This window comes from Haemorhous mexicanus, chromosome 2, assembly GCF_027477595.1.
Source record: "Haemorhous mexicanus isolate bHaeMex1 chromosome 2, bHaeMex1.pri, whole genome shotgun sequence".
Taxonomy (NCBI): Eukaryota; Metazoa; Chordata; class Aves; order Passeriformes; family Fringillidae; genus Haemorhous; species Haemorhous mexicanus.
The window spans coordinates 2,086,122-2,112,328 of NC_082342.1; the positions used below are offsets into that span (position 1 = coordinate 2,086,122).

Consider the following 26,207-nt stretch of genomic DNA (forward strand, 5'->3'; position numbering starts at 1 on the left):
TCAGAGGTTCACTTCTCTGACTGTGACCTCTTTCTACCTGAATTAGGTATTTTCCTGAATATTCCTTGCTGCGCATTGCCAAACTAGATTTGGCGTTTCAATGTATATTTAGAAACTGGGAAATCCTGCAGATGTCCTGGCACCAACGATATCTTCTCTCTTGCTCTTTAACATATCCCAGCAAGTATGAAACTGGTGACTGCAAAACCCACTGTGATTCTTGAATATCAATGGCAGAAAGGAGGATCAGGTTAGAAAATACCCTTCTCTCCAGTTCCGGGGCGCTCCCCACTAACGGGGCGGGCGCCGCACACAGGCTGCCAGCTGAAGGGAGCACAAAGGCTCCCAGACCCGCAGCCTGCTTACAGGCCGGTCCACACCCAGGGAGCCACGGAGCTCGGCCTTCCCCCAAGGCAACAGGAACCTGACTCTACAGTCAGGCAGTCGAGCTCACGGCCTAAAGCCGAGGGGCCCGAGGGGCCGCGAGCCCAGCCCCGAGGACAGGGAGGGCACACGCCCGGCCCCATGACTCCTGGCCCCATGCCTCTGAAAGACCGGGGCCAGGGACACCCGCCTGATTACAGGGGGTCCCTCCAACCGCCCGCCGAGGCCAGGGGACGCACAGAACCCCACTTACGGGGCCGCCCCCTGCTGCCCGGCACCCCCCAAAAAGCACTGCGGAGCACAGGCTCCGGCCTGCACCCCACTTAGGGACAGGCCGGAGCCCGGCCGCAGCGCAGGACGGCAGCACAGCCGTCTGCAGAGCCTCGGCAGCCTCCTCTACAAGGCCGCCAGGCATGTGGCGCCAGCCCGAGGCAGTGCCAAAGGCGGGACCGTGCCCTGCGGCACGGCCCTTCTGCAAGCTGCCCCCTGGCAAGGGCCCGGGAGCGCTCGTTCCTGTCGCCTGGCTAAAGGAGCCTCCCCAGCCCTGCTTACAGGGACCTGGGCGGGGCTGCTCCTGGGGACAAAGGGTGCTGCCAAGGTCCTGACATGTGCCCCGAGTACGGGGCCCGCACGCTGGCAGTTCACCAGCACCACCGGCAGCGTGGGCGCACGCCCAGGCCCTGGCTACAGGCGGGTCGTGGTGCCCACGCTGGCGCTAAGCGGCTTCGCGCCGTCCTCAGAAAGCAGGGGCAAGGCCGGACGCTTTCTCCACCCGTGCATTTTGGGCACCCGCCTGTGGCTGCACAGAGCTCCTCTTTCCCTCCTGGGAAGTCTGAGCTACACTGCTCTGTTTCTAAAGCGGGGGGCTAAAGCACAAACACATTTCCTCACTCACACCCAGCTAAGGGGAAGACAGGGGAGGGGGAGACAGACAGGGGAGGGGGAGACAGACAGTCCCAGAAGAGGGAGCAAGCTCTGTGCAGCCAACCTACTCTAGGGAGCCATTCCTAATGCTGAGCGGGAGAGGAAAGCATCAGACCTGCCCGTGCACTGAGAGGAGGCCACAAGGGGCCTCGACGCGCTGAAGCGCTTCAGGCCTGGCACGGGGACACGGGCTGTGACACGCCCCGAGTACAGGGGGTCACACTGGCCAGGGGCTGGCAGCAGGCAGAAAGCTGCCGGGGCTGGGGAAAAGCCCTGCCCTGCTTACAGGGTAGCTGGGCTGGGGGCCGGGAGAGCTCCGTTTTCCCCCCTCCGGTGCGGAGACAGGGGCACTCACCCTCCTTTACAGGGTTGCCCCTCTCTCCGGGCAGCCAAAGGAGCACAAGGGCAAAAGGCCAACCGCAGCAAAGACCCAGCCCTGCGCACAGGGAGGTCGCCCAGCGCAAAGCCGGCCGCGGCACCCTGAAGGTGCCCTGGCCTGGAAAAGCCCTTTGCCCAGAGGGCCCCTGGTGTCCCTCTTCAGCTCCAAGTTTGCTCTTGCCTCGCCGTCCCACGGTTCTGCAAACGTCGACGAGGACACAATCAGGCCTGAGGAGCTCCAGCTGCCAAAGGGAACCGCCACCCCAGAGCCCCACAGCGAGATCCTCATGCCACCACCCACACAGCCCCCCGGCTGCCCAAAAGCCTCCAACTTCAGCTTGACTCACCATGGCGACGTCCGGCGCAGTCCCACGCCGTGCTGGGAGCCGGGCCCTCTGGGCAAATGAAGCTGGGCACGCAAAGCAGCGGCCAAGAGGCTGCACCCCTGCTTACAGGGGGCTCAAGCCGCTGCCTGGACTTCAAAGTGCCCGGGACTCCAGAGCACTGGCCCCCACTTACAGGGCGGCTCTGGTCCCCAAGGCCTATGGAGGCTCCTTCTCTCCAGTTCCGGGGCGCTCCCCACTAACGGGGCGGGCGCCGCACACAGGCTGCCAGCTGAAGGGAGCACAAAGGCTCCCAGACCCGCAGCCTGCTTACAGGCCGGTCCACACCCAGGGAGCCACGGAGCTCGGCCTTCCCCCAAGGCAACAGGAACCTGACTCTATAGTCAGGCAGTCGAGCTCACGGCCTAAAGCCGAGGGGCCCGAGGGGCCGCGAGCCCAGCCCCGAGGACAGGGAGGGCACACGCCCGGCCCCATGACTCCTGGCCCCATGCCTCTGAAAGACCGGGGCCAGGGACACCCGCCTGATTACAGGGGGTCCCTCCAACCGCCCGCCGAGGCCAGGGGACGCACAGAACCCCACTTACGGGGCCGCCCCCTGCTGCCCGGCACCCACCAACAAGCACTGCGGAGCACAGGCTCCGGCCTGCACCCCACTTAGGGACAGGCCGGAGCCCGGCCGCGGCGCAGGACGGCAGCACAGCCGTCTGCAGAGCCTCGGCAGCCTCCTCTACAAGGCCGCCAGGCATGTGGCGCCAGCCCGAGGCAGTGCCAAAGGCGGGACCGTGCCCTGCGGCACGGCCCTTCTGCAAGCTGCCCCCTGGCAAGGGCCCGGGAGCGCTCGTTCCTGTCGCCTGGCTAAAGGAGCCTCCCCAGCCCTGCTTACAGGGACCTGGGCGGGGCTGCTCCTGGGGACAAAGGGTGCCGCCAAGGTCCTGACACGTGCCCCGAGTACGGGGCCCGCGCGCTGGCAGTTCACCAGCATCACCGGCAGCGTGGGCGCACGCCCAGGCCCTGGCTACAGGCAGGTCGTGGTGCCCACGCTGCCGCTAAGCAGCTTCGCGCCGTCCTCAGAAAGCAGGGGCAAGGCCGGACGCTTTCTCCACCCGTGCATTTTGGGCACCCGCCTGTGGCTGCACAGAGCTCCTCTTTCCCTCCTGGGAAGTCTGAGCTACACTGCTCTGTTTCTAAAGCGGGGGGCTAAAGCACAAACACACTTCCTCACTCACATTGGCTAAGGGGAAGACAGGGGAGGGGGAGACAGACAGGGGAGGGGGAGACAGACAGTCCCAGAAGAGGGAGCAAGCTCTGTGCAGCCAACCTACTCTAGGGAGCCATTCCTAATGCTGAGCGGGAGAGGAAAGCATCAGACCTGCCCGTGCACTGAGAGGAGGCCACAAGGGGCCTCGACGCGCTGAAGCGCTTCAGGCCTGGCACGGGGACACGGGCTGTGACACGCCCCGAGTACAGGGGGTCACACTGGCCAGGGGCCGGCAGCAGGCAGAAAGCTGCCGGGGCTGGGGAAAAGCCCTGCCCTGCTTACAGGGTAGCTGGGCTGGGGGCCGGGAGAGCTCCGTTTCCCCCCTCCGGTGCGGAGACAGGGGCACTCACCCTCCTTTACAGGGTTGCCCCTCTCTCCGGGCAGCCAAAGGAGCACAAGGGCAAAAGGCCAACCGCAGCAAAGACCCAGCCCTGCGCACAGGGAGGTCGCCCAGCGCAAAGCCGGCCGCGGCACCCTGAAGGTGCCCTGGCCTGGAAAAGCCCTTTGCCCAGAGGGCCCCTGGTGTCCCTCTTCAGCTCCAAGCTCTCTCTTGCCTCGCCGTCCCACAGTTCTGCAAATGTCGACGAGGACACAATCAGGCCTGAGGAGCTCCAGCTGCCAAAGGGAACCGCCACCCCAGAGCCCCACAGCGAGATCCTCATGCCACCACCCACACAGCCCCCCGGCTGCCCAAAAGCCTCCAACTTCAGCTTGACTCACCATGGCGACGTCCGGCGCAGTCCCACGCCGTGCTGGGAGCCGGGCCCTCTGGGCAAATGAAGCTGGGCACGCAAAGCAGCGGCCAAGAGGCTGCACCCCTGCTTACAGGGGGCTCAAGCCGCTGCCTGGACTTCAAAGTGCCCGGGACTCCAGAGCACTGGCCCCCACTTACAGGGCGGCTCTGGTCCCCAAGGCCTATGGAGGCTCCTTCTCTCCAGTTCCGGGGCGCTCCCCACTAACGGGGCGGGCGCCGCACACAGGCTGCCAGCTGAAGGGAGCACAAAGGCTCCCAGACCCGCAGCCTGCTTACAGGCCGGTCCACACCCAGGGAGCCACGGAGCTCGGCCTTCCCCCAAGGCAACAGGAACCTGACTCTACAGTCAGGCAGTCGAGCTCACGGCCTAAAGCCGAGGGGCCCGAGGGGCCGCGAGCCCAGCCCCGAGGACAGGGAGGGCACACGCCCGGCCCCATGACTCCTGGCCCCATGCCTCTGAAAGACCGGGGCCAGGGACACCCGCCTGATTACAGGGGGTCCCTCCAACCGCCCGCCGAGGCCAGGGGACGCACAGAACCCCACTTACGGGGCCGCCCCCTGCTGCCCGGCACCCCCCAACAAGCACTGCGGAGCACAGGCTCCGGCCTGCACCCCACTTAGGGACAGGCCGGAGCCCGGCCGCAGCGCAGCACGGCAGCACAGCCGTCTGCAGAGCCTCGGCAGCCTCCTCTACAAGGCCGCCAGGCATGTGGCGCCAGCCCGAGGCAGTGCCAAAGGCGGGACCGTGCCCTGCGGCACGGCCCTTCTGCAAGCTGCCCCCTGGCAAGGGCCCGGGAGCGCTCGTTCCTGTCGCCTGGCTAAAGGAGCCTCCCCAGCCCTGCTTACAGGGACCTGGGCGGGGCTGCTCCTGGGGACAAAGGGTGCCGCCAAGGTCCTGACACGTGCCCCGAGTACGGGGCCCGCACGCTGGCAGTTCACCAGCACCACCGGCAGCGTGGGCGCACGCCCAGGCCCTGGCTACAGGCGGGTCGTGGTGCCCACGCTGCCGCTAAGCGGCTTCGCGCCGTCCTCAGAAAGCAGGGGCAAGGCCGGACGCTTTCTCCACCCGTGCATTTTGGGCACCCGCCTGTGGCTGCACAGAGCTCCTCTTTCCCTCCTGGGAAGTCTGAGCTACACTGCTCTGTTTCTAAAGAAGGGGGGCGAAAGCACAAACACACTTCCTCACTCACACCGGCTAAGGGGAAGACAGGAGAGGGGGAGACAGTCCCAGAAGAGGGAGCAAGCTCTGTGCAGCCAACCTACTCTAGGGAGCCATTCCTAATGCTGAGCGGGAGAGGAAAGCATCAGACCTGCCCGTGCACTGAGAGGAGGCCACAAGGGGCCTCGACGCGCTGAAGCGCTTCAGGCCTGGCACGGGGACACGGGCTGTGACACGCCCCGAGTACAGGGGGTCACACTGGCCAGGGGCCGGCAGCAGGCAGAAAGCTGCCGGGGCTGGGGAAAAGCCCTGCCCTGCTTACAGGGTAGCTGGGCTGGGGGCCGGGAGAGCTCCGTTTCCCCCCTCCGGTGCGGAGACAGGGGCACTCACCCTCCTTTACAGGGTTGCCCCTCTCTCCGGGCAGCCAAAGGAGCACAAGGGCAAAAGGCCAACCGCAGCAAAGACCCAGCCCTGCGCACAGGGAGGTCGCCCAGCGCAAAGCCGGCCGCGGCACCCTGAAGGTGCCCTGGCCTGGAAAAGCCCTTTGCCCAGAGGGCCCCTGGTGTCCCTCTTCAGCTCCAAGCTCTCTCTTGCCTCGCCGTCCCACAGTTCTGCAAACGTCGACGAGGACACAATCAGGCCTGAGGAGCTCCAGCTGCCAAAGGGAACCGCCACCCCAGAGCCCCACAGCGAGATCCTCATGCCACCACCCACACAGCCCCCCGGCTGCCCAAAAGCCTCCAACTTCAGCTTGACTCACCATGGCGACGTCCGGCGCAGTCCCACGCCGTGCTGGGAGCCGGGCCCTCTGGGCAAATGAAGCTGGGCACGCAAAGCAGCGGCCAAGAGGCTGCACCCCTGCTTACAGGGGGCTCAAGCCGCTGCCTGGACTTCAAAGTGCCCGGGACTCCAGAGCACTGGCCCCCAGTTACAGGGCGGCTCTGGTCCCCAAGGCCTATGGAGGCTCCTTCTCTCCAGTTCCGGGGCGCTCCCCACTAACGGGGCGGGCGCCGCACACAGGCTGCCAGCTGAAGGGAGCACAAAGGCTCCCAGACCCGCAGCCTGCTTACAGGCCGGTCCACACCCAGGGAGCCACGGAGCTCGGCCTTCCCCCAAGGCAACAGGAACCTGACTCTACAGTCAGGCAGTCGAGCTCACGGCCTAAAGCCGAGGGGCCCGAGGGGCCGCGAGCCCAGCCCCGAGGACAGGGAGGGCACACGCCCGGCCCCATGACTCCTGGCCCCATGCCTCTGAAAGACCGGGGCCAGGGACACCCGCCTGATTACAGGGGGTCCCTCCAACCGCCCGCCGAGGCCAGGGGACGCACAGAACCCCACTTACGGGGCCGCCCCCTGCTGCCCGGCACCCCCCAACAAGCACTGCGGAGCACAGGCTCCGGCCTGCACCCCACTTAGGGACAGGCCGGAGCCCGGCCGCAGCGCAGCACGGCAGCACAGCCGTCTGCAGAGCCTCGGCAGCCTCCTCTACAAGGCCGCCAGGCATGTGGCGCCAGCCCGAGGCAGTGCCAAAGGCGGGACCCTGCCCTGCGGCACGGCCCTTCTGCAAGCTGCCCCCTGGCAAGGGCCCGGGAGCGCTCGTTCCTGTCGCCTGGCTAAAGGAGCCTCCCCAGCCCTGCTTACAGGGACCTGGGCGGGGCTGCTCCTGGGGACAAAGGGTGCCGCCAAGGTCCTGACACGTGCCCCGAGTACGGGGCCCGCACGCTGGCAGTTCACCAGCACCACCGGCAGCGTGGGCGCACGCCCAGGCCCTGGCTACAGGCGGGTCGTGGTGCTCACGCTGCCGCTAAGCGGCTTCGCGCCGTCCTCAGAAAGCAGGGGCAAGGCCGGACGCTTTCTCCACCCGTGCATTTTGGGCACCCGCCTGTGGCTGCACAGAGCTCCTCTTTCCCTCCTGGGAAGTCTGAGCTACACTGCTCTGTTTCTAAAGAAGGGGGGAGAAAGCACAAACACACTTCCTCACTCACACCGGCTAAGGGGAAGACAGGAGAGGGGGAGACAGACAGTCCCAGAAGAGGGAGCAAGCTCTGTGCAGCCAACCTACTCTAGGGAGCCATTCCTAATGCTGAGCGGGAGAGGAAAGCATCAGACCTGCCCGTGCACTGAGAGGAGGCCACAAGGGGCCTCGACGCGCTGAAGCGCTTCAGGCCTGGCACGGGGACACGGGCTGTGACACGCCCCGAGTACAGGGGGTCACACTGGCCAGGGGCCGGCAGCAGGCAGAAAGCTGCCGGGGCTGGGGAAAAGCCCTGCCCTGCTTACAGGGTAGCTGGGCTGGGGGCCGGGAGAGCTCCGTTTCCCCCCTCCGGTGCGGAGACAGGGGCACTCACCCTCCTTTACAGGGTTGCCCCTCTCTCCGGGCAGCCAAAGGAGCACAAGGGCAAAAGGCCAACCGCAGCAAAGACCCAGCCCTGCGCACAGGGAGGTCGCCCAGCGCAAAGCCGGCCGCGGCACCCTGAAGGTGCCCTGGCCTGGAAAAGCCCTTTGCCCAGAGGGCCCCTGGTGTCCCTCTTCAGCTCCAAGCTCTCTCTTGCCTCGCCGTCCCACAGTTCTGCAAACGTCGACGAGGACACAATCAGGCCTGAGGAGCTCCAGCTGCCAAAGGGAACCGCCACCCCAGAGCCCCACAGCGAGATCCTCATGCCACCACCCACACAGCCCCCCGGCTGCCCAAAAGCCTCCAACTTCAGCTTGACTCACCATGGCGACGTCCGGCGCAGTCCCACGCCGTGCTGGGAGCCGGGCCCTCTGGGCAAATGAAGCTGGGCACGCAAAGCAGCGGCCAAGAGGCTGCACCCCTGCTTACAGGGGGCTCAAGCCGCTGCCTGGACTTCAAAGTGCCCGGGACTCCAGAGCACTGGCCCCCACTTACAGGGCGGCTCTGGTCCCCAAGGCCTATGGAGGCTCCTTCTCTCCAGTTCCGGGGCGCTCCCCACTAACGGGGCGGGCGCCGCACACAGGCTGCCAGCTGAAGGGAGCACAAAGGCTCCCAGACCCGCAGCCTGCTTACAGGCCGGTCCACACCCAGGGAGCCACGGAGCTCGGCCTTCCCCCAAGGCAACAGGAACCTGACTCTACAGTCAGGCAGTCGAGCTCACGGCCTAAAGCCGAGGGGCCCGAGGGGCCGCGAGCCCAGCCCCGAGGACAGGGAGGGCACACGCCCGGCCCCATGACTCCTGGCCCCATGCCTCTGAAAGACCGGGGCCAGGGACACCCGCCTGATTACAGGGGGTCCCTCCAACCGCCCGCCGAGGCCAGGGGACGCACAGAACCCCACTTACGGGGCCGCCCCCTGCTGCCCGGCACCCCCCAACAAGCACTGCGGAGCACAGGCTCCGGCCTGCACCCCACTTAGGGACAGGCCGGAGCCCGGCCGCAGCGCAGCACGGCAGCACAGCCGTCTGCAGAGCCTCGGCAGCCTCCTCTACAAGGCCGCCAGGCATGTGGCGCCAGCCCGAGGCAGTGCCAAAGGCGGGACCCTGCCCTGCGGCACGGCCCTTCTGCAAGCTGCCCCCTGGCAAGGGCCCGGGAGCGCTCGTTCCTGTCGCCTGGCTAAAGGAGCCTCCCCAGCCCTGCTTACAGGGACCTGGGCGGGGCTGCTCCTGGGGACAAAGGGTGCCGCCAAGGTCCTGACACGTGCCCCGAGTACGGGGCCCGCACGCTGGCAGTTCACCAGCACCACCGGCAGCGTGGGCGCACGCCCAGGCCCTGGCTACAGGCGGGTCGTGGTGCTCACGCTGCCGCTAAGCGGCTTCGCGCCGTCCTCAGAAAGCAGGGGCAAGGCCGGACGCTTTCTCCACCCGTGCATTTTGGGCACCCGCCTGTGGCTGCACAGAGCTCCTCTTTCCCTCCTGGGAAGTCTGAGCTACACTGCTCTGTTTCTAAAGAAGGGGGGAGAAAGCACAAACACACTTCCTCACTCACACCGGCTAAGGGGAAGACAGGAGAGGGGGAGACAGACAGTCCCAGAAGAGGGAGCAAGCTCTGTGCAGCCAACCTACTCTAGGGAGCCATTCCTAATGCTGAGCGGGAGAGGAAAGCATCAGACCTGCCCGTGCACTGAGAGGAGGCCACAAGGGGCCTCGACGCGCTGAAGCGCTTCAGGCCTGGCACGGGGACACGGGCTGTGACACGCCCCGAGTACAGGGGGTCACACTGGCCAGGGGCCGGCAGCAGGCAGAAAGCTGCCGGGGCTGGGGAAAAGCCCTGCCCTGCTTACAGGGTAGCTGGGCTGGGGGCCGGGAGAGCTCCGTTTCCCCCCTCCGGTGCGGAGACAGGGGCACTCACCCTCCTTTACAGGGTTGCCCCTCTCTCCGGGCAGCCAAAGGAGCACAAGGGCAAAAGGCCAACCGCAGCAAAGACCCAGCCCTGCGCACAGGGAGGTCGCCCAGCGCAAAGCCGGCCGCGGCACCCTGGAGGTGCCCTGGCCTGGAAAAGCCCTTTGCCCAGAGGGCCCCTGGTGTCCCTCTTCAGCTCCAAGCTCTCTCTTGCCTCGCCGTCCCACAGTTCTGCAAACGTCGACGAGGACACAATCAGGCCTGAGGAGCTCCAGCTGCCAAAGGGAACCGCCACCCCAGAGCCCCACAGCGAGATCCTCATGCCACCACCCACACAGCCCCCCGGCTGCCCAAAAGCCTCCAACTTCAGCTTGACTCACCATGGCGACGTCCGGCGCAGTCCCACGCCGTGCTGGGAGCCGGGCCCTCTGGGCAAATGAAGCTGGGCACGCAAAGCAGCGGCCAAGAGGCTGCACCCCTGCTTACAGGGGGCTCAAGCCGCTGCCTGGACTTCAAAGTGCCCGGGACTCCAGAGCACTGGCCCCCACTTACAGGGCGGCTCTGGTCCCCAAGGCCTATGGAGGCTCCTTCTCTCCAGTTCCGGGGCGCTCCCCACTAACGGGGCGGGCGCCGCACACAGGCTGCCAGCTGAAGGGAGCACAAAGGCTCCCAGACCCGCAGCCTGCTTACAGGCCGGTCCACACCCAGGGAGCCACGGAGCTCGGCCTTCCCCCAAGGCAACAGGAACCTGACTCTACAGTCAGGCAGTCGAGCTCACGGCCTAAAGCCGAGGGGCCCGAGGGGCCGCGAGCCCAGCCCCGAGGACAGGGAGGGCACACGCCCGGCCCCATGACTCCTGGCCCCATGCCTCTGAAAGACCGGGGCCAGGGACACCCGCCTGATTACAGGGGGTCCCTCCAACCGCCCGCCGAGGCCAGGGGACGCACAGAACCCCACTTACGGGGCCGCCCCCTGCTGCCCGGCACCCCCCAACAAGCACTGCGGAGCACAGGCTCCGGCCTGCACCCCACTTAGGGACAGGCCGGAGCCCGGCCGCAGCGCAGCACGGCAGCACAGCCGTCTGCAGAGCCTCGGCAGCCTCCTCTACAAGGCCGCCAGGCATGTGGCGCCAGCCCGAGGCAGTGCCAAAGGCGGGACCGTGCCCTGCGGCACGGCCCTTCTGCAAGCTGCCCCCTGGCAAGGGCCCGGGAGCGCTCGTTCCTGTCGCCTGGCTAAAGGAGCCTCCCCAGCCCTGCTTACAGGGACCTGGGCGGGGCTGCTCCTGGGGACAAAGGGTGCCGCCAAGGTCCTGACACGTGCCCCGAGTACGGGGCCCGCACGCTGGCAGTTCACCAGCACCACCGGCAGCGTGGGCGCACGCCCAGGCCCTGGCTACAGGCGGGTCGTGGTGCCCACGCTGCCGCTAAGCGGCTTCGCGCCGTCCTCAGAAAGCAGGGGCAAGGCCGGACGCTTTCTCCACCCGTGCATTTTGGGCACCCGCCTGTGGCTGCACAGAGCTCCTCTTTCCCTCCTGGGAAGTCTGAGCTACACTGCTCTGTTTCTAAAGAAGGGGGGCGAAAGCACAAACACACTTCCTCACTCACACCGGCTAAGGGGAAGACAGGAGAGGGGGAGACAGTCCCAGAAGAGGGAGCAAGCTCTGTGCAGCCAACCTACTCTAGGGAGCCATTCCTAATGCTGAGCGGGAGAGGAAAGCATCAGACCTGCCCGTGCACTGAGAGGAGGCCACAAGGGGCCTCGACGCGCTGAAGCGCTTCAGGCCTGGCACGGGGACACGGGCTGTGACACGCCCCGAGTACAGGGGGTCACACTGGCCAGGGGCCGGCAGCAGGCAGAAAGCTGCCGGGGCTGGGGAAAAGCCCTGCCCTGCTTACAGGGTAGCTGGGCTGGGGGCCGGGAGAGCTCCGTTTCCCCCCTCCGGTGCGGAGACAGGGGCACTCACCCTCCTTTACAGGGTTGCCCCTCTCTCCGGGCAGCCAAAGGAGCACAAGGGCAAAAGGCCAACCGCAGCAAAGACCCAGCCCTGCGCACAGGGAGGTCGCCCAGCGCAAAGCCGGCCGCGGCACCCTGAAGGTGCCCTGGCCTGGAAAAGCCCTTTGCCCAGAGGGCCCCTGGTGTCCCTCTTCAGCTCCAAGCTCTCTCTTGCCTCGCCGTCCCACAGTTCTGCAAACGTCGACGAGGACACAATCAGGCCTGAGGAGCTCCAGCTGCCAAAGGGAACCGCCACCCCAGAGCCCCACAGCGAGATCCTCATGCCACCACCCACACAGCCCCCCGGCTGCCCAAAAGCCTCCAACTTCAGCTTGACTCACCATGGCGACGTCCGGCGCAGTCCCACGCCGTGCTGGGAGCCGGGCCCTCTGGGCAAATGAAGCTGGGCACGCAAAGCAGCGGCCAAGAGGCTGCACCCCTGCTTACAGGGGGCTCAAGCCGCTGCCTGGACTTCAAAGTGCCCGGGACTCCAGAGCACTGGCCCCCACTTACAGGGCGGCTCTGGTCCCCAAGGCCTATGGAGGCTCCTTCTCTCCAGTTCCGGGGCGCTCCCCACTAACGGGGCGGGCGCCGCACACAGGCTGCCAGCTGAAGGGAGCACAAAGGCTCCCAGACCCGCAGCCTGCTTACAGGCCGGTCCACACCCAGGGAGCCACGGAGCTCGGCCTTCCCCCAAGGCAACAGGAACCTGACTCTACAGTCAGGCAGTCGAGCTCACGGCCTAAAGCCGAGGGGCCCGAGGGGCCGCGAGCCCAGCCCCGAGGACAGGGAGGGCACACGCCCGGCCCCATGACTCCTGGCCCCATGCCTCTGAAAGACCGGGGCCAGGGACACCCGCCTGATTACAGGGGGTCCCTCCAACCGCCCGCCGAGGCCAGGGGACGCACAGAACCCCACTTACGGGGCCGCCCCCTGCTGCCCGGCACCCCCCAACAAGCACTGCGGAGCACAGGCTCCGGCCTGCACCCCACTTAGGGACAGGCCGGAGCCCGGCCGCAGCGCAGCACGGCAGCACAGCCGTCTGCAGAGCCTCGGCAGCCTCCTCTACAAGGCCGCCAGGCATGTGGCGCCAGCCCGAGGCAGTGCCAAAGGCGGGACCGTGCCCTGCGGCACGGCCCTTCTGCAAGCTGCCCCCTGGCAAGGGCCCGGGAGCGCTCGTTCCTGTCGCCTGGCTAAAGGAGCCTCCCCAGCCCTGCTTACAGGGACCTGGGCGGGGCTGCTCCTGGGGACAAAGGGTGCCGCCAAGGTCCTGACACGTGCCCCGAGTACGGGGCCCGCACGCTGGCAGTTCACCAGCACCACCGGCAGCGTGGGCGCACGCCCAGGCCCTGGCTACAGGCGGGTCGTGGTGCTCACGCTGCCGCTAAGCGGCTTCGCGCCGTCCTCAGAAAGCAGGGGCAAGGCCGGACGCTTTCTCCACCCGTGCATTTTGGGCACCCGCCTGTGGCTGCACAGAGCTCCTCTTTCCCTCCTGGGAAGTCTGAGCTACACTGCTCTGTTTCTAAAGAAGGGGGGAGAAAGCACAAACACACTTCCTCACTCACACCGGCTAAGGGGAAGACAGGAGAGGGGGAGACAGACAGTCCCAGAAGAGGGAGCAAGCTCTGTGCAGCCAACCTACTCTAGGGAGCCATTCCTAATGCTGAGCGGGAGAGGAAAGCATCAGACCTGCCCGTGCACTGAGAGGAGGCCACAAGGGGCCTCGACGCGCTGAAGTGCTTCAGGCCTGGCACGGGGACACGGGCTGTGACACGCCCCGAGTACAGGGGGTCACACTGGCCAGGGGCTGGCAGCAGGCAGAAAGCTGCCGGGGCTGGGGAAAAGCCCTGCCCTGCTTACAGGGTAGCTGGGCTGGGGGCCGGGAGAGCTCCGTTTCCCCCCTCCGGTGCGGAGACAGGGGCACTCACCCTCCTTTACAGGGTTGCCCCTCTCTCCGGGCAGCCAAAGGAGCACAAGGGCAAAAGGCCAACCGCAGCAAAGACCCAGCCCTGCGCACAGGGAGGTCGCCCAGCGCAAAGCCGGCCGCGGCACCCTGAAGGTGCCCTGGCCTGGAAAAGCCCTTTGCCCAGAGGGCCCCTGGTGTCCCTCTTCAGCTCCAAGTTTGCTCTTGCCTCGCCGTCCCACGGTTCTGCAAACGTCGACGAGGACACAATCAGGCCTGAGGAGCTCCAGCTGCGAAAGGGAACCGCCACCCCAGAGCCCCACAGCGAGATCCTCATGCCACCACCCACACAGCCCCCCGGCTGCCCAAAAGCCTCCAACTTCAGCTTGACTCACCATGGCGACGTCCGGCGCAGTCCCACGCCGTGCTGGGAGCCGGGCCCTCTGGGCAAATGAAGCTGGGCACGCAAAGCAGCGGCCAAGAGGCTGCACCCCTGCTTACAGGGGGCTCAAGCCGCTGCCTGGACTTCAAAGTGCCCGGGACTCCAGAGCACTGGCCCCCACTTACAGGGCGGCTCTGGTCCCCAAGGCCTATGGAGGCTCCTTCTCTCCAGTTCCGGGGCGCTCCCCACTAACGGGGCGGGCGCCGCACACAGGCTGCCAGCTGAAGGGAGCACAAAGGCTCCCAGACCCGCAGCCTGCTTACAGGCCGGTCCACACCCAGGGAGCCACGGAGCTCGGCCTTCCCCCAAGGCAACAGGAACCTGACTCTATAGTCAGGCAGTCGAGCTCACGGCCTAAAGCCGAGGGGCCCGAGGGGCCGCGAGCCCAGCCCCGAGGACAGGGAGGGCACACGCCCGGCCCCATGACTCCTGGCCCCATGCCTCTGAAAGACCGGGGCCAGGGACACCCGCCTGATTACAGGGGGTCCCTCCAACCGCCCGCCGAGGCCAGGGGACGCACAGAACCCCACTTACGGGGCCGCCCCCTGCTGCCCGGCACCCACCAACAAGCACTGCGGAGCACAGGCTCCGGCCTGCACCCCACTTAGGGACAGGCCGGAGCCCGGCCGCGGCGCAGCACGGCAGCACAGCCATCTGCAGAGCCTCGGCAGCCTCCTCTACAAGGCCGCCAGGCATGTGGCGCCAGCCCGAGGCAGTGCCAAAGGCGGGACCGTGCCCTGCGGCACGGCCCTTCTGCAAGCTGCCCCCTGGCAAGGGCCTGGGAGCGCTCGTTCCTGTCGCCTGGCTAAAGGAGCCTCCCCAGCCCTGCTTACAGGGACCTGGGCGGGGCTGCTCCTGGGGACAAAGGGTGCCGCCAAGGTCCTGACACGTGCCCCGAGTACGGGGCCCGCGCGCTGGCAGTTCACCAGCATCACCGGCAGCGTGGGCGCACGCCCAGGCCCTGGCTACAGGCAGGTCGTGGTGCCCACGCTGCCGCTAAGCAGCTTCGCGCCGTCCTCAGAAAGCAGGGGCAAGGCCGGACGCTTTCTCCACCCGTGCATTTTGGGCACCCGCCTGTGGCTGCACAGAGCTCCTCTTTCCCTCCTGGGAAGTCTGAGCTACACTGCTCTGTTTCTAAAGCGGGGGGCTAAAGCACAAACACACTTCCTCACTCACACTGGCTAAGGGGAAGACAGGGGAGGGGGAGACAGACAGGGGAGGGGGAGACAGACAGTCCCAGAAGAGGGAGCAAGCTCTGTGCAGCCAACCTACTCTAGGGAGCCATTCCTAATGCTGAGCGGGAGAGGAAAGCATCAGACCTGCCCGTGCACTGAGAGGAGGCCACAAGGGGCCTCGACGCGCTGAAGCGCTTCAGGCCTGGCACGGGGACACGGGCTGTGACACGCCCCGAGTACAGGGGGTCACACTGGCCAGGGGCCGGCAGCAGGCAGAAAGCTGCCGGGGCTGGGGAAAAGCCCTGCCCTGCTTACAGGGTAGCTGGGCTGGGGGCCGGGAGAGCTCCGTTTCCCCCCTCCGGTGCGGAGACAGGGGCACTCACCCTCCTTTACAGGGTTGCCCCTCTCTCCGGGCAGCCAAAGGAGCACAAGGGCAAAAGGCCAACCGCAGCAAAGACCCAGCCCTGCGCACAGGGAGGTCGCCCAGCGCAAAGCCGGCCGCGGCACCCTGAAGGTGCCCTGGCCTGGAAAAGCCCTTTGCCCAGAGGGCCCCTGGTGTCCCTCTTCAGCTCCAAGCTCTCTCTTGCCTCGCCGTCCCACAGTTCTGCAAACGTCGACGAGGACACAATCAGGCCTGAGGAGCTCCAGCTGCCAAAGGGAACCGCCACCCCAGAGCCCCACAGCGAGATCCTCATGCCACCACCCACACAGCCCCCCGGCTGCCCAAAAGCCTCCAACTTCAGCTTGACTCACCATGGCGACGTCCGGCGCAGTCCCACGCCGTGCTGGGAGCCGGGCCCTCTGGGCAAATGAAGCTGGGCACGCAAAGCAGCGGCCAAGAGGCTGCACCCCTGCTTACAGGGGGCTCAAGCCGCTGCCTGGACTTCAAAGTGCCCGGGACTCCAGAGCACTGGCCCCCACTTACAGGGCGGCTCTGGTCCCCAAGGCCTATGGAGGCTCCTTCTCTCCAGTTCCGGGGCGCTCCCCACTAACGGGGCGGGCGCCGCACACAGGCTGCCAGCTGAAGGGAGCACAAAGGCTCCCAGACCCGCAGCCTGCTTACAGGCCGGTCCACACCCAGGGAGCCACGGAGCTCGGCCTTCCCCCAAGGCAACAGGAACCTGACTCTACAGTCAGGCAGTCGAGCTCACGGCCTAAAGCCGAGGGGCCCGAGGGGCCGCGAGCCCAGCCCCGAGGACAGGGAGGGCACACGCCCGGCCCCATGACTCCTGGCCCCATGCCTCTGAAAGACCGGGGCCAGGGACACCCGCCTGATTACAGGGGGTCCCTCCAACCGCCCGCCGAGGCCAGGGGACGCACAGAACCCCACTTACGGGGCCGCCCCCTGCTGCCCGGCACCCCCCAACAAGCACTGCGGAGCACAGGCTCCGGCCTGCACCCCACTTAGGGACAGGCCGGAGCCCGGCCGCAGCGCAGCACGGCAGCACAGCCGTCTGCAGAGCCTCGGCAGCCTCCTCTACAAGGCCGCCAGGCATGTGGCGCCAGCCCGAGGCAGTGCCAAAGGCGGGACCGTGCCCTGCGGCACGGCCCTTCTGCAAGCTGCCCCCTGGCAAGGGCCCGGGAGCGCTCGTTCCTGTCGCCTGGCTAAAGGAGCCTCCCCAGCCCTGCTTACAGGGACCTGGGCGGGGCTGCTCCTGGGGACAAAGGGTGCCGCCAAGGTCCTGACACGTGCCCCGAGTACGGGGCCCGCACGCTGGCAGTTCACCAGCACCACCGGCAGCGTGGGCGCACGCCCAGGCCCTGGCTACAGGCGGGTCGTGGTGCCCACGCTGCCGCTAAGCGGCTTCGCGCCGTCCTCAGAAAGCAGGGGCAAGGCCGGACGCTTTCTCCACCCGTGCATTTTGGGCACCCGCCTGTGGCTGCACAGAGCTCCTCTTTCCCTCCTGGGAAGTCTGAGCTACACTGCTCTGTTTCTAAAGAAGGGGGGCGAAAGCACAAACACACTTCCTCACTCACACCGGCTAAGGGGAAGACAGGAGAGGGGGAGACAGTCCCAGAAGAGGGAGCAAGCTCTGTGCAGCCAACCTACTCTAGGGAGCCATTCCTAATGCTGAGCGGGAGAGGAAAGCATCAGACCTGCCCGTGCACTGAGAGGAGGCCACAAGGGGCCTCGACGCGCTGAAGCGCTTCAGGCCTGGCACGGGGACACGGGCTGTGACACGCCCCGAGTACAGGGGGTCACACTGGCCAGGGGCCGGCAGCAGGCAGAAAGCTGCCGGGGCTGGGGAAAAGCCCTGCCCTGCTTACAGGGTAGCTGGGCTGGGGGCCGGGAGAGCTCCGTTTCCCCCCTCCGGTGCGGAGACAGGGGCACTCACCCTCCTTTACAGGGTTGCCCCTCTCTCCGGGCAGCCAAAGGAGCACAAGGGCAAAAGGCCAACCGCAGCAAAGACCCAGCCCTGCGCACAGGGAGGTCGCCCAGCGCAAAGCCGGCCGCGGCACCCTGAAGGTGCCCTGGCCTGGAAAAGCCCTTTGCCCAGAGGGCCCCTGGTGTCCCTCTTCAGCTCCAAGCTCTCTCTTGCCTCGCCGTCCCACAGTTCTGCAAACGTCGACGAGGACACAATCAGGCCTGAGGAGCTCCAGCTGCCAAAGGGAACCGCCACCCCAGAGCCCCACAGCGAGATCCTCATGCCACCACCCACACAGCCCCCCGGCTGCCCAAAAGCCTCCAACTTCAGCTTGACTCACCATGGCGACGTCCGGCGCAGTCCCACGCCGTGCTGGGAGCCGGGCCCTCTGGGCAAATGAAGCTGGGCACGCAAAGCAGCGGCCAAGAGGCTGCACCCCTGCTTACAGGGGGCTCAAGCCGCTGCCTGGACTTCAAAGTGCCCGGGACTCCAGAGCACTGGCCCCCACTTACAGGGCGGCTCTGGTCCCCAAGGCCTATGGAGGCTCCTTCTCTCCAGTTCCGGGGCGCTCCCCACTAACGGGGCGGGCGCCGCACACAGGCTGCCAGCTGAAGGGAGCACAAAGGCTCCCAGACCCGCAGCCTGCTTACAGGCCGGTCCACACCCAGGGAGCCACGGAGCTCGGCCTTCCCCCAAGGCAACAGGAACCTGACTCTACAGTCAGGCAGTCGAGCTCACGGCCTAAAGCCGAGGGGCCCGAGGGGCCGCGAGCCCAGCCCCGAGGACAGGGAGGGCACACGCCCGGCCCCATGACTCCTGGCCCCATGCCTCTGAAAGACCGGGGCCAGGGACACCCGCCTGATTACAGGGGGTCCCTCCAACCGCCCGCCGAGGCCAGGGGACGCACAGAACCCCACTTACGGGGCCGCCCCCTGCTGCCCGGCACCCCCCAACAAGCACTGCGGAGCACAGGCTCCGGCCTGCACCCCACTTAGGGACAGGCCGGAGCCCGGCCGCAGCGCAGCACGGCAGCACAGCCGTCTGCAGAGCCTCGGCAGCCTCCTCTACAAGGCCGCCAGGCATGTGGCGCCAGCCCGAGGCAGTGCCAAAGGCGGGACCGTGCCCTGCGGCACGGCCCTTCTGCAAGCTGCCCCCTGGCAAGGGCCCGGGAGCGCTCGTTCCTGTCGCCTGGCTAAAGGAGCCTCCCCAGCCCTGCTTACAGGGACCTGGGCGGGGCTGCTCCTGAGGACAAAGGGTGCCGCCAAGGTCCTGACACGTGCCCCGAGTACGGGGCCCGCACGCTGGCAGTTCACCAGCATCACCGGCAGCGTGGGCGCACGCCCAGGCCCTGGCTACAGGCGGGTCGTGGTGCCCACGCTGCCGCTAAGCGGCTTCGCGCCGTCCTCAGAAAGCAGGGGCAAGGCCGGACGCTTTCTCCACCCGTGCATTTTGGGCACCCGCCTGTGGCTGCACAGAGCTCCTCTTTCCCTCCTGGGAAGTCTGAGCTACACTGCTCTGTTTCTAAAGCGGGGGGCTAAAGCACAAACACACTTCCTCACTCACACCCAGCTAAGGGGAAGACAGGGGAGGGGGAGACAGACAGGGGAGGGGGAGACAGACAGTCCCAGAAGAGGGAGCAAGCTCTGTGCAGCCAACCTACTCTAGGGAGCCATTCCTAATGCTGAGCGGGAGAGGAAAGCATCAGACCTGCCCGTGCACTGAGAGGAGGCCACAAGGGGCCTCGACGCGCTGAAGTGCTTCAGGCCTGGCACGGGGACACGGGCTGTGACACGCCCCGAGTACAGGGGGTCACACTGGCCAGGGGCTGGCAGCAGGCAGAAAGCTGCCGGGGCTGGGGAAAAGCCCTGCCCTGCTTACAGGGTAGCTGGGCTGGGGGCCGGGAGAGCTCCGTTTCCCCCCTCCGGTGCGGAGACAGGGGCACTCACCCTCCTTTACAGGGTTGCCCCTCTCTCCGGGCAGCCAAAGGAGCACAAGGGCAAAAGGCCAACCGCAGCAAAGACCCAGCCCTGCGCACAGGGAGGTCGCCCAGCGCAAAGCCGGCCGCGGCACCCTGAAGGTGCCCTGGCCTGGAAAAGCCCTTTGCCCAGAGGGCCCCTGGTGTCCCTCTTCAGCTCCAAGTTTGCTCTTGCCTCGCCGTCCCACGGTTCTGCAAACGTCGACGAGGACACAATCAGGCCTGAGGAGCTCCAGCTGCCAAAGGGAACCGCCACCCCAGAGCCCCACAGCGAGATCCTCATGCCACCACCCACACAGCCCCCCGGCTGCCCAAAAGCCAACAACTTCAGCTTGACTCACCATGGCGACGTCCGGCGCAGTCCCACGCCGTGCTGGGAGCCGGGCCCTCTGGGCAAATGAAGCTGGGCACGCAAAGCAGCGGCCAAGAGGCTGCACCCCTGCTTACAGGGGGCTCAAGCTGCTGCCTGGACTTCAAAGTGCCCGGGACTCCAGAGCACTGGCCCCCACTTACAGGGCGGCTCTGGTCCCCAAGGCCTATGGAGGCTCCTTCTCTCCAGTTCCGGGGCGCTCCCCACTAACGGGGCGGGCGCCGCACACAGGCTGCCAGCTGAAGGGAGCACAAAGGCTCCCAGACCCGCAGCCTGCTTACAGGCCGGTCCACACCCAGGGAGCCACGGAGCTCGGCCTTCCCCCAAGGCAACAGGAACCTGACTCTACAGTCAGGCAGTCGAGCTCACGGCCTAAAGCCGAGGGGCCCGAGGGGCCGCGAGCCCAGCCCCGAGGACAGGGAGGGCACACGCCCGGCCCCATGACTCCTGGCCCCATGCCTCTGAAAGACCGGGGCCAGGGACACCCGCCTGATTACAGGGGGTCCCTCCAACCGCCCGCCGAGGCCAGGGGACGCACAGAACCCCACTTACGGGGCCGCCCCCTGCTGCCCGGCACCCCCCAACAAGCACTGCGGAGCACAGGCTCCGGCCTGCACCCCACTTAGGGACAGGCCGGAGCCCGGCCGCAGCGCAGCACGGCAGCACAGCCGTCTGCAGAGCCTCGGCAGCCTCCTCTACAAGGCCGCCAGGCATGTGGCGCCAGCCCGAGGCAGTGCCAAAGGCGGGACCGTGCCCTGCGGCACGGCCCTTCTGCAAGCTGCCCCCTGGCAAGGGCCCGGGAGCGCTCGTTCCTGTCGCCTGGCTAAAGGAGCCTCCCCAGCCCTGCTTACAGGGACCTGGGCGGGGCTGCTCCTGGGGACAAAGGGTGCCGCCAAGGTCCTGACACGTGCCCCGAGTACGGGGCCCGCACGCTGGCAGTTCACCAGCACCACCGGCAGCGTGGGCGCACGCCCAGGCCCTGGCTACAGGCGGGTCGTGGTGCCCACGCTGCCGCTAAGCGGCTTCGCGCCGTCCTCAGAAAGCAGGGGCAAGGCCGGACGCTTTCTCCACCCGTGCATTTTGGGCACCCGCCTGTGGCTGCACAGAGCTCCTCTTTCCCTCCTGGGAAGTCTGAGCTACACTGCTCTGTTTCTAAAGAAGGGGGGCGAAAGCACAAACACACTTCCTCACTCACACCGGCTAAGGGGAAGACAGGAGAGGGGGAGACAGTCCCAGAAGAGGGAGCAAGCTCTGTGCAGCCAACCTACTCTAGGGAGCCATTCCTAATGCTGAGCGGGAGAGGAAAGCATCAGACCTGCCCGTGCACTGAGAGGAGGCCACAAGGGGCCTCGACGCGCTGAAGCGCTTCAGGCCTGGCACGGGGACACGGGCTGTGACACGCCCCGAGTACAGGGGGTCACACTGGCCAGGGGCTGGCAGCAGGCAGAAAGCTGCCGGGGCTGGGGAAAAGCCCTGCCCTGCTTACAGGGTAGCTGGGCTGGGGGCCGGGAGAGCTCCGTTTCCCCCCTCCGGTGCGGAGACAGGGGCACTCACCCTCCTTTACAGGGTTGCCCCTCTCTCCGGGCAGCCAAAGGAGCACAAGGGCAAAAGGCCAACCGCAGCAAAGACCCAGCCCTGCGCACAGGGAGGTCGCCCAGCGCAAAGCCGGCCGCGGCACCCTGAAGGTGCCCTGGCCTGGAAAAGCCCTTTGCCCAGAGGGCCCCTGGTGTCCCTCTTCAGCTCCAAGCTCTCTCTTGCCTCGCCGTCCCACAGTTCTGCAAACGTCGACGAGGACACAATCAGGCCTGAGGAGCTCCAGCTGCCAAAGGGAACCGCCACCCCAGAGCCCCACAGCGAGATCCTCATGCCACCACCCACACAGCCCCCTGGCTGCCCAAAAGCCAACAACTTCAGCTTGACTCACCATGGCGACGTCCGGCGCAGTCCCACGCCGTGCTGGGAGCCGGGCCCTCTGGGCAAATGAAGCTGGGCACGCAAAGCAGCGGCCAAGAGGCTGCACCCCTGCTTACAGGGGGCTCAAGCCGCTGCCTGGACTTCAAAGTGCCCGGGACTCCAGAGCACTGGCCCCCACTTACAGGGCGGCTCTGGTCCCCAAGGCCTATGGAGGCTCCTTCTCTCCAGTTCCGGGGCGCTCCCCACTAACGGGGCGGGCGCCGCACACAGGCTGCCAGCTGAAGGGAGCACAAAGGCTCCCAGACCCGCAGCCTGCTTACAGGCCGGTCCACACCCAGGGAGCCACGGAGCTCGGCCTTCCCCCAAGGCAACAGGAACCTGACTCTACAGTCAGGCAGTCGAGCTCACGGCCTAAAGCCGAGGGGCCCGAGGGGCCGCGAGCCCAGCCCCGAGGACAGGGAGGGCACACGCCCGGCCCCATGACTCCTGGCCCCATGCCTCTGAAAGACTGGGGCCAGGGACACCCGCCTGATTACAGGGGGTCCCTCCAACCGCCCGCCGAGGCCAGGGGACGCACAGAACCCCACTTACGGGGCCGCCCCCTGCTGCCCGGCACCCCCCAACAAGCACTGCGGAGCACAGGCTCCGGCCTGCACCCCACTTAGGGACAGGCCGGAGCCCGGCCGCAGCGCAGCACGGCAGCACAGCCGTCTGCAGAGCCTCGGCAGCCTCCTCTACAAGGCCGCCAGGCATGTGGCGCCAGCCCGAGGCAGTGCCAAAGGCGGGACCGTGCCCTGCGGCACGGCCCTTCTGCAAGCTGCCCCCTGGCAAGGGCCCGGGAGCGCTCGTTCCTGTCGCCTGGCTAAAGGAGCCTCCCCAGCCCTGCTTACAGGGACCTGGGCGGGGCTGCTCCTGGGGACAAAGGGTGCCGCCAAGGTGCTGACACGTGCCCCGAGTACGGGGCCCGCACGCTGGCAGTTCACCAGCATCACTGGCAGCGTGGGCGCACGCCCAGGCCCTGGCTACAGGCGGGTCGTGGTGCCCACGCTGCCGCTAAGCGGCTTCGCGCCGTCCTCAGAAAGCAGGGGCAAGGCCGGACGCTTTCTCCACCCGTGCATTTTGGGCACCCGCCTGTGGCTGCACAGAGCTCCTCTTTCCCTCCTGGGAAGTCTGAGCTACACTGCTCTGTTTCTAAAGAAGGGGGGCGAAAGCACAAACACACTTCCTCACTCACACCGGCTAAGGGGAAGACAGGAGAGGGGGAGACAGTCCCAGAAGAGGGAGCAAGCTCTGTGCAGCCAACCTACTCTAGGGAGCCATTCCTAATGCTGAGCGGGAGAGGAAAGCATCAGACCTGCCCGTGCACTGAGAGGAGGCCACAAGGGGCCTCGACGCGCTGAAGCGCTTCAGGCCTGGCATGGGGACACGGGCTGTGACACGCCCCGAGTACAGGGGGTCACACTGGCCAGGGGCTGGCAGCAGGCAGAAAGCTGCCGGGGCTGGGGAAAAGCCCTGCCCTGCTTACAGGGTAGCTGGGCTGGGGGCCAGGAGAGCTCCGTTTCCCCCCTCCGGTGCGGAGACAGGGGCACTCACCCTCCTTTACAGGGTTGCCCCTCTCTCCGGGCAGCCAAAGGAGCACAAGGGCAAAAGGCCAACCGCAGCAAAGACCCAGCCCTGCGCACAGGGAGGTCGCCCAGCGCAAAGCCGGCCGCGGCACCCTGAAGGTGCCCTGGCCTGGAAAAGCCCTTTGCCCAGAGGGCCCCTGGTGTCCCTCTTCAGCTCCAAGCTCTCTCTTGCCTCGCCGTCCCACAGTTCTGCAAACGTCGACGAGGACACAATCAGGCCTGAGGAGCTCCAGCTGCCAAAGGGAACCGCCACCCCAGAGCCCCACAGCAAGATCCTCATGCCACCACCCACACAGCCCCCCGGCTGCCCAAAAGCCTCCAACTTCAGCTTGACTCACCATGGCGACGTCCGGCGCAGTCCCACGCCGTGCTGGGAGCCGGGCCCTCTGGGCAAATGAAGCTGGGCACGCAAAGCAGCGGCCAAGAGGCTGCACCCCTGCTTACAGGGGGCTCAAGCCGCTGCCTGGACTTCAAAGTGCCCGGGACTCCAGAGCACTGGCCCCCACTTACAGGGCGGCTCTGGTCCCCAAGGCCTATGGAGGCTCCTTCTCTCCAGTTCCGGGGCGCTCCCCACTAACGGGGCGGGCGCCGCACACAGGCTGCCAGCTGAAGGAAGCACAAAGGCTCCCAGACCCGCAGCCTGCTTACAGGCCGGTCCACACCCAGGGAGCCACGGAGCTCGGCCTTCCCCCAAGGCAACAGGAACCTGACTCTACAGTCAGGCAGTCGAGCTCACGGCCTAAAGCCGAGGGGCCCGAGGGGCCGCGAGCCCAGCCCCGAGGACAGGGAGGGCACACGCCCGGCCCCATGACTCCTGGCCCCATGCCTCTGAAAGACCGGGGCCAGGGACACCCGCCTGATTACAGGGGGTCCCTCCAACCGCCCGCCGAGGCCAGGGGACGCACAGAACCCCACTTACGGGGCCGCCCCCTGCTGCCCGGCACCCCCCAACAAGCACTGCGGAGCACAGGCTCCGGCCTGCACCCCACTTAGGGACAGGCCGGAGCCCGGCCGCAGCGCAGCACGGCAGCACAGCCGTCTGCAGAGCCTCGGCAGCCTCCTCTACAAGGCCGCCAGGCATGTGGCGCCAGCCCGAGGCAGTGCCAAAGGCGGGACCGTGCCCTGCGGCACGGCCCTTCTGCAAGCTGCCCCCTGGCAAGGGCCCGGGAGCGCTCGTTCCTGTCGCCTGGCTAAAGGAGCCTCCCCAGCCCTGCTTACAGGGACCTGGGCGGGGCTGCTCCTGGGGACAAAGGGTGCCGCCAAGGTCCTGACACGTGCCCCGAGTACGGGGCCCGCGCGCTGGCAGTTCACCAGCACCACCGGCAGCGTGGGCGCACGCCCAGGCCCTGGCTACAGGCGGGTCGTGGTGCCCACGCTGCTGCTAAGCGGCTTCGCGCTGTCCTCAGAAAGCAGGGGCAAGGCCGGACGCTTTCTCCACCCGTGCATTTTGGGCACCCGCCTGTGGCTGCACAGAGCTCCTCTTTCCCTCCTGGGAAGTCTGAGCTACACTGCTCTGTTTCTAAAGAAGGGGGGCGAAAGCACAAACACACTTCCTCACTCACACCGGCTAAGGGGAAGACAGGAGAGGGGGAGACAGTCCCAGAAGAGGGAGCAAGCTCTGTGCAGCCAACCTACTCTAGGGAGCCATTCCTAATGCTGAGCGGGAGAGGAAAGCATCAGACCTGCCCGTGCACTGAGAGGAGGCCACAAGGGGCCTCGACGCGCTGAAGCGCTTCAGGCCTGGCATGGGGACACGGGCTGTGACACGCCCCGAGTACAGGGGGTCACACTGGCCAGGGGCCGGCAGCAGGCAGAAAGCTGCCGGGGCTGGGGAAAAGCCCTGCCCTGCTTACAGGGTAGCTGGGCTGGGGGCCGGGAGAGCTCCGTTTCCCCCCTCCGGTGCGGAGACAGGGGCACTCACCCTCCTTTACAGGGTTGCCCCTCTCTCCGGGCAGCCAAAGGAGCACAAGGGCAAAAGGCCAACCGCAGCAAAGACCCAGCCCTGCGCACAGGGAGGTCGCCCAGCGCAAAGCCGGCCGCGGCACCCTGAAGGTGCCCTGGCCTGGAAAAGCCCTTTGCCCAGAGGGCCCCTGGTGTCCCTCTTCAGCTCCAAGCTCTCTCTTGCCTCGCCGTCCCACAGTTCTGCAAACATCGACGAGGACACAATCAGGCCTGAGGAGCTCCAGCTGCCAAAGGGAACCGCCACCCCAGAGCCCCACAGCGAGATCCTCATGCCACCACCCACACAGCCCCCCGGCTGCCCAAAAGCCTCCAACTTCAGCTTGACTCACCATGGCGACGTCCGGCGCAGTCCCACGCCGTGCTGGGAGCCGGGCCCTCTGGGCAAATGAAGCTGGGCACGCAAAGCAGCGGCCAAGAGGCTGCACCCCTGCTTACAGGGGGCTCAAGCCGCTGCCTGGACTTCAAAGTGCCCGGGACTCCAGAGCACTGGCCCCCACTTACAGGGCGGCTCTGGTCCCCAAGGCCTATGGAGGCTCCTTCTCTCCAGTTCCGGGGCGCTCCCCACTAACGGGGCGGGCGCCGCACACAGGCTGCCAGCTGAAGGAAGCACAAAGGCTCCCAGACCCGCAGCCTGCTTACAGGCCGGTCCACACCCAGGGAGCCACGGAGCTCGGCCTTCCCCCAAGGCAACAGGAACCTGACTCTACAGTCAGGCAGTCGAGCTCACGGCCTAAAGCCGAGGGGCCCGAGGGGCCGCGAGCCCAGCCCCGAGGACAGGGAGGGCACACGCCCGGCCCCATGACTCCTGGCCCCATGCCTCTGAAAGACCGGGGCCAGGGACACCCGCCTGATTACAGGGGGTCCCTCCAACCGCCCGCCGAGGCCAGGGGACGCACAGAACCCCACTTACGGGGCCGCCCCCTGCTGCCCGGCACCCCCCAACAAGCACTGCGGAGCACAGGCTCCGGCCTGCACCCCACTTAGGGAC

The 26,207-nt window shown here is 67.0% G+C and overlaps 3 long non-coding RNA genes across 3 annotated transcripts; all 3 read right to left on the reverse strand.

The window, feature by feature from the left end:
- Positions 1-3,266: 3,266 nt before the first annotated feature.
- Positions 3,267-9,624, reverse strand: LOC132340502 (uncharacterized). The gene is made up of 4 exons (XR_009489876.1): positions 7,919-9,624; positions 5,962-7,769; positions 4,009-5,812; positions 3,267-3,859 (listed from the first exon to the last, which is right to left on the reverse strand). It is a non-coding gene; the product is annotated as an uncharacterized LOC132340502 (long non-coding RNA).
- Positions 9,625-9,646: 22 nt separating this feature from the next.
- LOC132340505 (uncharacterized) lies at positions 9,647-13,214 on the reverse strand. The gene is made up of 3 exons (XR_009489877.1): positions 11,829-13,214; positions 9,876-11,679; positions 9,647-9,726 (listed from the first exon to the last, which is right to left on the reverse strand). It is a non-coding gene; the product is annotated as an uncharacterized LOC132340505 (long non-coding RNA).
- Positions 13,215-14,865: 1,651 nt separating this feature from the next.
- Positions 14,866-22,563, reverse strand: LOC132340506 (uncharacterized). Its single transcript, XR_009489879.1, has 5 exons — positions 21,643-22,563; positions 19,690-21,493; positions 17,714-19,540; positions 15,761-17,564; positions 14,866-15,611 (listed from the first exon to the last, which is right to left on the reverse strand). It is a non-coding gene; the product is annotated as an uncharacterized LOC132340506 (long non-coding RNA).
- Between the last annotated feature and the right edge of the window lie 3,644 nt (positions 22,564-26,207).